General features: G+C 44.6%; 1 protein-coding gene across 3 annotated transcripts in view; it reads left to right on the top strand.

Annotated features, from left to right (window-relative positions):
• The window catches only part of FAM193A (family with sequence similarity 193 member A), a 198,250-nt gene that overhangs the window by 60,208 nt on the left and 125,893 nt on the right, over positions 1–12,149 (top strand). The gene's annotated exons all lie outside the window — the stretch shown is intronic.

Genomic DNA, 12,149 nt, shown 5'->3' with positions numbered 1-12,149 from the left:
TTGGGGTCTCATTGTCTGAATTACTTTCTCACTTGGTCCCTCCCACACGTCCCCCTTTCCTGCTGTACTTCTCTTCCTAGCACTTCTTTCTTTCTTTCTTTTTTTTTTTTTTTTTGAGACAGAGTCTCGCTGTGGCACCCAGGCTGGAGTGCAGTGGCGCGATCTTGGCTCACTGCAAGCTCCACCTCCCAGGTTCACGCCATTGTCCTGCCTCAGCCTCCCTAGTAACTGGGACTACAGGCACCCGCCACCACGCCCGGCTAATTTTTTTTTTTGTATTTTTAGTAGAGATGGGGTTTCACCGTGTTAGCCAGGATGGTCTCGATCTCCTGACCTTGTGATCCGCCCACCTCGGCCTCCCAAAGTGCTGGGATTACAGGCGTGAGGCACCGCGCCCGGCACTAGCACTTATTTCTAACATACTATGTATTTTACTTACTCATTTGGTTTGCTTTCTTCTTCATTAGAATATAAACTCCACAAAGGCAGCTATTTTTATGGTTTTCTTTGTGTGGTTTTCATTCGTTTGTTTACCAATACCATTTGCTTTGCTTTTTGTGGTGTTTTTTTTGTTTGTTTGTTTTCTCCTTAAACTTTGTCAGCTCTTCTTCCAATTCCAGCCAGGCTGTTGTATTTCAGCCTGCCTCTGCCCTTGGGAACAAGCTTCTGCTGTTTGCCCTGGTTCAGAGGCCAGTGGAAGTGCCTATGGTTCCCTGCAGTTCATCTTGCCTGGGTTGGGGGAGGATCTCATTTCCCAGCCCCTGGCTTGTCTTGGTAATGGATAGTTTGTCAAATGAGCCTTTCTGTCCTCACTAGAAACAGTGACCTTGGGAACAGCAGAGGTGTAGTGCTGACCTGTGTTTGTGGACTCAGACCATCTGTTGCTTTGTAGGTCGGCTTCTTTGTTGGAGCTGGCATTTAAAAAAATAATATAATTTACCTTCCATTAAGATTCACTTTTTTTTTGCTTAAAAAATGTTCACTACTATAGTTAAGCTACAGAACATTTGCATCACCCCATAAAGTTCTCTTGTTCCTCTTGGTAGTCACTTCCCTTTCCCCGCCCTAGCCTCTGTTAACTGCCGACCTGAATTTTTTTTTTTTTTTTTTTTGAGACAGTCTCGCTCTGTCACCCAGGCTGGAGTGCAGTTGCACTATCCTGGCTCACTACAACCTTTGCCTCCCAGGTTCAAGCAATTCTTCTGCCTCAGCCTCCCCGGTAACTGGGACTACAGGTGCCCGCCACCACCACGCCTAGCTAATTTTTGTATTTTTGGTACAGACGGGGTTTCACCATGTTGGCCAGTATGGTCTCGATCTCTTGACCTCGTGATCTGCCTGCCTCTGCCTCCCATAGTGATTATAGGCATGAGCCACCGCATCCAGCCTGACCTGATTTTTGTTCCTACAGTTTTGCTTTTTTCAGAGTGTCACATACACTTCTGTAACTTGCATGATGCTTTTGAGAGTCATCCAAAATGTTGCATGCATCCGTAGTTTCTCTTTTTCATTGAGTAATTGTACAGATAAACCAATTTATGCATTCACCAATTAATTGATGGATGTTTGTGTTGCTCCCACATTTGGGCTATTTTGAAAAAAGCTGCTATGAACATTATTTTTCTTTCTGTGGACATCCTTTTTTTTTTTTTTTTTTTTTTTTTTTTTTTTTGAGACAGAGTCTCGCTTAGTCGCCCAGGCTGGAGTGCAATGGCGCAATCTCGGCTCACTGCAAGCTCCGCCTCCCGGGTTCATGCCATTCTCCTGCCTCAGCCTCCCGAGTAGCTGGGACTACAGGCGCCCGCCGCCTCGCCCGGCTAATTTTTTGCATTTTTAGTAGAGACGGGGTTTCACCGTGTTAGCCAGGATGGTCTCGATCTCCTGACCTCGTGATCTGCCCGCCTCGGCCTCCCAAAGTGCTGGGATTACAGGCGTGAGCCACCGCGCCCGGCCATCTGTGGACATCCTTTTTATGTGTTGCTGGATTGATTTGCTAAAGTTATGTTAATGATTTTTGCATCTGTGCTCATGAAGGCTATCTGTCTGTAGGCCTCTTATCTTATAGTGGTCTTTGGGGCCTCATAAAATGAGTTGGAATGTGTTCCTGTTTCTTCTCCTTTCTGGAAGAGTTTGTTAGAATTGGTATTATCTCTTCCTTAAACGTTATTGGTTCTTGCTTTCTGTTTCTCTTGTTCTGTTTGGTCAAATGCCAGACAGTGTGCAGAGAGCGTCAGGCTGAAGTTGTTTCCTGTTGTGCACCTGGGAGGCCAGGTCAGTCCAGTTGGCCTCAGCTGGGCTGTCTCTAGCACTGTGTGTGCTTGTGTGGGCCTGTAGAGGGGAGTTTCTCTCTACTACCTCCTTGGCAAGCTCTCCGATGGTGGCACCTTCTCAGTGCCCTCCTCTAGCCTGACTCTTGGGCAGCTCTGTGCTCACGGCCTTGGGGGCAGCTTTCCCAGCGAGCCTGCCTCTGCCCGGTGGCAGCCAGACTCTGCCTTGTATCTGCAGGGGTCTGACTGGCCCCGTGTCTTGTGCTGGTCCTGGCCTGTGTGTGGCACATGCCTTTCTTCAGGACAAGGAGAAAGGCATGTTCCCTTCCTCTCAGCTAGTGGATTAGCCTGGAGACTTGGGCGCAGGTCTCCTGGGAATGAGTGGGAACGTTTCTTTTGGGGCTTTCCAGGAGTTAAACTCCCACACTTGACACTCTCAACCTTTCAGAATTTGTTTAAAGTTCAGCTGTTTTTTTCTAACCACTTTTATGGCCTCCTTCCACTTTCCTTCCTCTGCCAAAGGTGAAACAGTAAGTGTGTCCCGTTCTCCCTGGAGGGGCTGCTGCAGTTTGTTGTGTAATTCCCTCCGGCAGCCTGGTCACTTCAGCCCTCCAATGGCCCAGAGATAGGATTTTATCATTTGTCCTGCTCTGGCTCATCCTTGGGGTCAGGGCTCGCCCTCCCTCCACTTGCTGCATCCAGAGGGGAAGTGGGTCTGAATTGCTGTCCTCTAGATAAGCATTCTGTTATCAGCAGTTGTAGGAGAATATTGGTGGGAATTTCTCTTGAATCCTACCTGACAGTTGCATGTTGCAGATTTCTCTGGAGACCTCTTCTTCCAAGACTGACCCATCCTAGCATCATGTCCTAGACATTGTCATGTCTGGAAACCTAAGAAATCTCCATTTCAAACTTTCATCTTGATCATTGTCTTTGTAGCTCACTTGCTTGACTGTCTTCTCTTGCCATAGTTTTTTTTTTTTTTTTTTTGAGACAGAGTGTTGCTCTGTTGCCCAGGCTGGAGTGCAGTGGCATGATCTCAGCTCACTGCAGCCTCACTTCCTGGGTTCAAGAGACTATCGTGCCTCAACCTCCCAAGTAGCTGGGACTATAGGCATGTGCCATCACACCTGGCTAATTTTTTTTTCTTTTTTCTTTTTTCTTTTCTTTTCTTTTCTTTTTTTTTTTTTTTTTTGAGACACAGTCTCGCTCTGTTACCCAGGCTGGAGTGCAGTAGTGCGATGTTGGCTCACTGCAACCTCCGCCTCCTGGGTTCAAGCGATTCTCATGCCTCACCCTCCCAAGTACCTGGGACTATAGGCGTGCAACACCACACCTGGTTGATTTTTGTATTTTTAGTAGAGATAGGGTTTTGCTATGATGGCTACACTGGTCTCAAACTCCTGGCCTCAAATGATCCACCTACCTTGGCTTCCCAAAGTGCTGGGATTACAGTCGTGAGCCACTGTGCCTGACCTGCCATAGTTCTTTGACCTCATCCATCCCTATCAGTCCACGGATTCCATTCCTGTTCTGTTTATCATGTCTCCCTGACCTCACTTCTAGGAGCCTGAGTTCCCTGACTTGACACTGTGGCTCTTCCATGGCTCTCAGGCAAAGGCCCTGAACTTTTTTTGGTTATGCTGGTCCAGCCCTATCTCTTCCCTCCATGTGGCAGAATATGCCTGGAGAAAATTGCTGGCCTCAGTTTACTGCTTCCTCCTAATAATTTCATGACTCCAAGCCATGCATAGGCATCTAGTGCGTTTTTCTGGCTTAAGTACCTCCCTAAACTCCTTGGCAGGAACCCTTCCTTTTCCTTGCTTGTTAGACTACCTGTACCCTCTTCACCCACCCCTTGCTCAGCTCAGCTATTGACCTTCATGCTTCAGGGAGAAAATCAAAGCTAACGTTGGGCACCTTCCTGTATCACCTCCAAAACCCCATAGCTGAGGGCATTTTCTCCTCTCTTTCCTCTCCAAGGCCCACCCCCACTGGGCTTTCAAGTGCCTATCTGTTTTCATCTTCTTCAAGACTTTGTCGCTTTGATTATTGTTTTCCTCTGCCTTGGCCCATGACCAGTGGAATGCAAATACTCTGGGGCTACTCATTTATGAATGACCCACCTTTGGCCTCACCTCCCCTTCACAGCCATGCGTGTCTCTAGATAGATTTTTAAAGTTGTGGTTCACTTTCTTTAATGGTTAAAATCTTGTCAAGTTAGTTTTGGTAAGTTATATTCTAAGAAATTGTCAGAGTTGCCGGCCGATGTGGCACATGCCTGTAGTTCCGGCTACACAGGAGACTGAGGCAGGAGGGTCACTTGAGCCCAGGAGTTCTGGGCTGTTGTGTGGTATGATAGCGCCAGTGTACTGCAGTCTGGGCAGCACAGTGAGACCCTATCCCTTTTAAAAAAAGAAAAAAAGAAAAATTGGCAGAGTTACTGGTATAAAGTTTTGTGTAATGGTCTCTTTTCACTTCCTACCTGATTTGTAGATTTGACTTTTTATTCTTTTTTTTTTGTATTTTTCCCCCTAAGATGGAGTCTCGCTCTGTCACCCAGGCTGGAGTGCAGTGGTGCGATCTCGGCTTACTGCAACCTCTGCCTCCCGGATTCAAGTGATTCTGGTGACTCAGCCTCCCAAGTAGCTGGGACTACAGGCACGTACCACCACGCCCAGCTAATTTTTTGTATTTTTAGTAGAGACTGGGTTTCACCATGTTGGCCAGGCTGTTCTCTAACTCCTGACCTCAGGTGATCTGCCCACCTTGGTCTCCCAAAGTGCTGGGATTACAAGCCTGAGCCACCATGCCCAGCGACTTTTTATTTCTCATTATTTGTGCTTGCTTTCTTTTTCTTTTAAACTAGTTTTGTTAGAAATCTGTCAGTTTTGGCCCAGCACAGTGGCTCACACTTCTGACCGTAGTCTGGGAGGCCGAAGCAGGAGGGTTGCTTGAGGCCAGGAGTTCAAGACCAACCTGGCCAACACAGCAAGACTCTGTCTATATAAAAAAAAATATATAGGCCAGACATGGTGGCTCACGCCTGTAATCCCAGCACTTTGGGAGGCTGAGGTGGGTGGATCACAAGGTCAGGACAGGGAGACCATCCTGGCTAACAAGGTGAAACCCCGTCTCTACCAAAAATACAAAAATTAGCCAGGCATAGTGGCGGGCATCTGTAGTCCCAGCTACTGGGGAGGCTGAGGCAGGAGAATGGCGTGAACCTGGGAGGCAGAGCTTGCAGTGAGCTGAGATTGTGCTCCTGCACTCCAGCCTGGGTGACAGAGTGAGACTCTGTCTCAAAAAAAAAAAAAAAAAAAAACAAAAACCAAAAAAAAGTCTATCAGTTTTGTCTTTTCAAAGAAGCAGTTTTTAACTTTTAAAATGCTTTTACTTTGTCTATTTAATTAATTACTGCTTTTTATTATTATTATTTTTAAGATAGAGTCTTGCTCTGTTGCCCAGGCTGGAATGCAGTGGCGTGATCTTGGCTCACTATAACCTCCCCCTCAGCCTCCTGAGTAGCTGGGACTACAGGCATGCACCACTGTGCCCAGCTAATTTTTGTATTTTTAGTAGAGACAGAGTTTTGCCATGTTGCTCAGGCTGGTTTCAAACTCCTGACCTCAAGTGACCCTCCCGCCTCGGCCTCCCAAAGTACTGGGTTGACAGGTGTGAGCCACTGCACCCAGGCAATTGTTGCTATTTTATATTCATGCATTATAAAATAGCATGTATATAAAATTAATATACGTGCTGTATATTAATATTTGATTAGTTAATGCTCTGGTGAATGTGATATTAAAAATATTTTTTTAGAGGCCCAAAAGAGAACAGTGCAAAGTTAGTTTCCTCTGGCTCTCTTTCTTTATCCTGTTTGCCTTCCCAGAGGCTTCCACTGTTGGCAGATGCTTGAATCTTCCTCTAGAGATTTTCTGTTTTTTTTTTTTTTTTTTTTTTTTAAAGACAGTTTCGCTATTATCTCCCATGCTGGAGTATAATTGCATGATCTCGGCTCACAGAAACCTCCACCTCATGAGTTCAAATGATACTCCTGCCTTCGCCTCCTGAGTAGCTAGGATTATAGGCACGTGCCACCAACCCAGCTAATTTTTGTATTTTTAGTAGAGACTGGGTTTCACCACGTTGGCCAGGCTGGTCTTGAACTCCTGACCTCGGGTGATCCACCCACCTTGGCCTCCCAAAGTGCATGAGGCCGGCCATGTGCCATGTGTGTTTTTTTTTGTTTTGTTTTGTTTTTTGTTTTTTGTTTGTTTTTGAGAAGGAGCCTCTTTCTGTCACCCAGGCTGGAGTGCAGTGGCATCATTCTTGGCTCACTGAAAGCTCCGCCTTCCGGATTCACGCCATTCTCCTGTCTCAGCCTCCCCTGTAGCTGGAACTACAGGCGCCTGCCACCACGCCTAGCTAATTTTTTTTTTTTTTTTTTTTTTTTTTTTTTTTTTTTTTTTTTTTTTTTAGTAGAGACTGGGTTTCACCGTGTTAGCCAGGATTGTCTCAATTTCCTGACCTTGTGATCTGCCCGCCTCGGCCTCCCAAAATGTTGGGATTACAGGCGTGAGCCCCCGCACCTGGCTTTTTTTTTTTTTTTTTTTTTTTTTTTTTTTTTTGCAGATGGAGTTTCGCTCTTGTTGCCCAGGCTGGAGTGCGGTGGCGTGATCTTGGCTTACCACAACCTCTGCCTCCTGGGTTCAAGCCATTCTCCTGCCTCAGCCTCCAAGTAGCTGGGATTACAGGCATGCACCACCACGCCCGGCTAATTTTTTTTTTTTTTTTTTGAGACGGAGTCTTGCTCAGTCACCCAGGCTGGAGTGCAGTGGCACAATCTCGGCTCACTGCAAGCTCTGCCTCCCGGGTTCACGCCATTCTCCTGCCTCAGCCTCCCAAGTAGTTGGGACTACAAGTGCCTGTCACCACGCCCGGCTAATTTGTTTTGTATTTTTAGTAGAGGTGGGATTTCACCATGTTAACCAGGATGGTCTCGATCTCCTGACCTCGTGATCCACCCGCCTTGGCCTCCCAAAGTGCTGGAATTGCAGGTATGAGTCACTGCACCCGGCCGATTTTCATTATTTTCTAATTTTTATTATTCTGTTTTCACCCGTGAATTATTTAGAAGTATGTGTAAGTATCCAAACACACATCTCTTGAATTATTATTATTATTATTATTTTGAGACGGAATCTCACTCTGTCACCCAGACTGGAGTGTAGTGGCACGATCTTGGCTCACTGCAACCTCTGTCTTCTGGGTTCAGGTGATTCTCATACCTCAGCCTCCCGAGCAGCTGGGATTACAGGCATGTATCACCACGCCTGGCTAATTTTTGTATTTTTAGTAGAGACAGGGTTTCACCTTGTTGGCCAGGCTAGTCTCAGACTCCTGACCTCAGGTGATCCGCCTCAGCCTCCCAACGTGCTGAAATTTCAGGCGTGAGCCACCACGCGCAGCCACTTGAATTACTTTTAATCATACTGACTTTTAATTTAACACTGTTATAGTTGAAAATCATGGTCTGTATTATAGTGATTCCTTATTAATCAGCTGTATTTGCTAGTTCTGATACATAGTTACTTTTTAAAAAATAGTTTGTGCTGGAAAATAATGTTTTCTCTGAGTTTAAGTGGAAGGCTCAGGACCTCATTAATTGTGTTCTTAAATCATTCTGTGTTTCTGTGGTTTTATTACTTTTTTGTGCTTAATCTGTCAATTTCTGAGTGATATTTAAAATATCTTACTATGAATGTGTCTTTTTCCTTTCTTCCTTAAAAAATTTCTGTTTTTGCTTTACGTGTTTCAAGACTGTGCTGGGTAGAATACAGGTTAAAATTATTAAGTCTTCGTGTATCATTCCTGTTACTGCATGGACCCATCTGTGGTCATGCCTTTCTCCTGAAGGGTGTTGTTTTCCGTTTGTTTAGCTGTGGGAGCTCCCTCCCATTCTTTTTTTTTTTTTTTTTTTTTGCACATCTGCACATCCTTTTAATTTTGACTTCTTTGTGTTAGTCTGTTTAGGTGTTCTCATGCAGTATATATAGAGGTAGACTTTATGTGGTTTTAACTGAGAGTCTGCTTCTTTTCTTCTTTCTTTTCTTTTTTCTTTATTTTCTTTTTTCTTTCTTTTCTTTCTTCCTTTCTTCCTTTCTTCTTCCTCTCCCTTTCTTCTTCCTCTCTTCCTCTCTTTCTTTCTCTCTCTTTTTCTTTTCTTTTTCTTTTTCTTTTCTTTTCTTTTTTGATGGCAAGGTCTCACTCTGTCACCCAGGCTGGAGTGCAGTGGTGCGAAAACAGCTCACTGCAGCCTCGACTTCCTGGGCTCAAGTGATTCTCCCAGCTTAGCCTCCCGAGTAGCTGGGACTACAGTTGCATGCCAACAGTCCTGGCTAATTATTTATTTATTTTTTTAAAGTTTTTGTAGAGATGGGTCCCTACTGTGTTGCCCAGGCTGGTCTTGAACTCCTGTGCTCAAGCGATCCTACAGCCTTGGCCTCTCCAAGTGCTGACATTACGGGTGTGAGCCACCATGCCCAGCCGAGAGTCTGTATCTTAAATGGTGAAATCAATCCTTGTCACTTACTGTAATGGTTAATAGATGTGGGGTTGCCGGGCGCGGTGGCTCACGCCTGTAATCCCAGCACTTTGGGAGGCCGAGGCGGGCGGATCACGAGGTCATTCTGGCTAACACGGTGAAACTCCGTCTCTACTAAAAGTATAAAAATTAACCGGGCGTGGTGGTGGGCACCTGTAGTCCCAGCTTCTCGGGAGGCTGAGACAGGAGAATGATGTGGACCCGGAAGGCGATGGAGCTTGCAGTGAGCAGAGATCGCGCCACTGCACTCCAGCCTGGGCGACAGAGCGAGACTCCGTCTCAAAAAAAGAAATAGATGTGGGATTGTTTCTGCTACCATGCAGGTCAGAAATCAAGCATTGCCCTTAACCCAGATCCCTTCTTGAACCCCTTCCAGTCATTACCCTGTTGCACCAAGTTCACACTTGCCGCCTGCTCCCAGTCCTCACTCCTACTTTTCTTTGTTAGTTATACCACTTGAGCATCTACCCACAAACATTGTAGTACAGTTTTTCTGGTGTTTTGAATTTTACAGAAATATAATCATACTGTATGTGTTATTTTGCTCAGCATTGTGTCTGAGAGTCATAATCTTGTTTCTCTATTTTCATTGCTAGATGCCGTCTTCCTTTATGAACATGTTGCATTTTAGTTGTTTCCAAATCTTGCTGATCGTGGAGCACACATGACATTCTGTTGTCTATAAATGGAAGAAATTGCTGAGTCATAGGTGGTTTATATTCTTAACTGATTACATGTTAAGATCAATAGCATGTTTTTAAATAAAAACTATTTTCCAAAAACAAGAATGGTTTAGTAAATAGGGCCAGTCACAGCAACTCATGCCTGTAATCCCAGCACTTTGGGAGGCCAAGACGGACGGATCACCTGAGGTCAGGAGTTCCCAGACCAGCCTGGCCAACATGGCAAAACCTCGTCTCTACTAAAAGTACAAAATTAGCCAGCCATGGTGGCACACGCCTGTAATCCCAGCTACTTGGGAGGCTGAGGCAGGAGAATCACTTGAACCAGGGAGCTGGAGGTTGCAGTGAGCTGAGATCGCACCACTGCACTGTAGCCTAGGCAACAGAGTGAGACTCTGTCTCAAAAAAAAAAAAAAAAAAAAAAAAAAAAAAAAGAATGGTTTAGTAAGTAGAGTGGCAGTGTTTTGTATTTTTTTCAAACCTCTTTTTTTTTTTTTTTTTTTTTTTGAGACGGTGTGCCTGTCACCCAGGCTGGAGTACAGTGGCATGATCTCAGCTCACTGCAACCTCTGCTGCCCGGGTTCAAGGAATTCTCCTGCCTCAGCCTCCCATGTCGCTGGGATTACAGGTGCCTGCCACTAAGCCCGGCTAATTTTTGTATTTTTAATAGAGATGGCGGTTTCACCATCTTGGTCAGGCTGGTCTTGAAATCCTGACCTCGTGATCCACCCACCTCTGCCTCCCCAAGTGCTGGGATTACAGACGTGAGCCACCGCATCCTCTTTAATATCTGAATGATAGAACAAAGCTGGGTTCTTATATCTGCCTCTGTGTGGAACCTGTTGTGATAGGTTGTTCTGATTGAAGTATTTGAACAAATATTTTGTTGACTTTTTTAGAGAATTGTGAGTATTTTTCTTTGATGCTGTATCAAACCATGACAAGTTAGTTTCTCAAGGGTTAGGCGTAGTGTGGAAACTAAAACCAATTAGTGGCTTTTCCCTACACTGTTATGTGAAAGTCCATTCGTCTGTCTTGTCCTCTGAATGGATATCTTGCCCATGCATGGCTTGTAACATCACATGTTGGTTATTTGTAAAGTATTGGTTTACTAAGGTAGACAGATTTTCCCGACATTAATACTTTTCATCATTATTTTTAAAAAATCATATTTGTTACAAAAAAATAATGTTTGTTAATATCACCACTGATCTCATCAGAAAGTTCTTTAAATGTTGAGTTTTCAAGCCCACAGTGGCAGGTGCAAGTTTTCCAGAGTTCTAATTCTTGCTCAGAAAAATTATGGTGATAAGAAAAGCTTATGGTCCCAAATAATGCCAAATTGCCTTGAAGTGACAGACTCATTTTGTTCATCTTGGAAAATGTCTGACAAATATCCAAGTCCAAATAACCATAGTTTGGCCCATCATTCACTCTTTTGAAGTAAAACTGAACGTTTCACAGGTGAAGGGCCATTCACCTCCCAGTGCACAGTGAGATTCCTTGAGGCCGGCTCCTCCTGGGGCATGCCGGAGAAATGCTTCATGTGTACTTCCCACTTCCTCACGCAGAGTAGTCAGAAGACTTGTGCTCAGGGGTGGAGATTTATACAAAATAATTATTTTTACTGCATCAAGGACATTCTTAAGTGAAACTGGCTTTTTTCCCCCCTCACAGCTCTGAAGCGTGTGGCAGTGAAGAATGCAGCAGCCACTGGCATGCTTTGCTCCTACAGTCTTCGTCCTTGCACTGGCGCTTAGCTCTTTTCCCCACCATTGTTTTTGCCCTGTCCGTGCGAATGTCAGCACAGTGAAAAAGGCAGAGGAAATTTTGGTACTAATTTGAAAATAGTTTTGACTCGTGGGCCTGCTGAAGGGGGTTAGAGTGAAAATCCTATTTTGCTAGCCATTGGTAGTTAACCACAGATTTCTTGAAACTTTCTCAACTTTTTTATATCTGTCTGGTGATACATATTTAACATAGGTACCAACCAGATTTTTTTCTAGTATTTGGAAAATAATGCTTTCCCTTCTAATTCTTCATTATAGCTTTAACACTGAAATTTGTCAGAGAACTTAATTATCAATGATATGTTCAGGTTGGCGACTAGGCTTACAGCATGGCCTTAACCTTGCTGCGGCTCTAGGCTGTGCTGGACCATCTGAATGGGGTCCTCGGACCATACTCTGAGAACCACATCTCTGTTGGGTTGTCTTTTTCTTATTGACTTGTGAGATTTCTTTATATACACTCAGTAGTAGCTCTTTATTGGTTATATGTGTTGCAGATATTGCCTGTTTTTTTTTGTCTGTCTTTCACTGTGTGATGGTGTTGCTTATGAACACAGATTCTTTTTTTTTTTTTTACTTTGAGATGCTACCAGGGCAGCCACTCCCCACAGCCCCTGCTGGGGTCTGAATGTGCACAACGCACTTCACATCCGGGCGTGCAGCATAAATTGCAGCGTGTAAGGTGTAGCCAGCTTGATTTACTCCCAGATTAGTGCTTCTACGATCTACTATATCTCCTTGTAGATTGATCTTAACCTGAAAATTAAAAAAAATATTTTTTTAAATATCAGGAGGACTTCAT

Source organism: Macaca thibetana, chromosome 5 (assembly GCF_024542745.1).
Source record: "Macaca thibetana thibetana isolate TM-01 chromosome 5, ASM2454274v1, whole genome shotgun sequence".
Classification (NCBI taxonomy): Eukaryota; Metazoa; Chordata; class Mammalia; order Primates; family Cercopithecidae; genus Macaca; species Macaca thibetana.
This window is presented reverse-complemented; position numbering and strand designations above follow the sequence as displayed.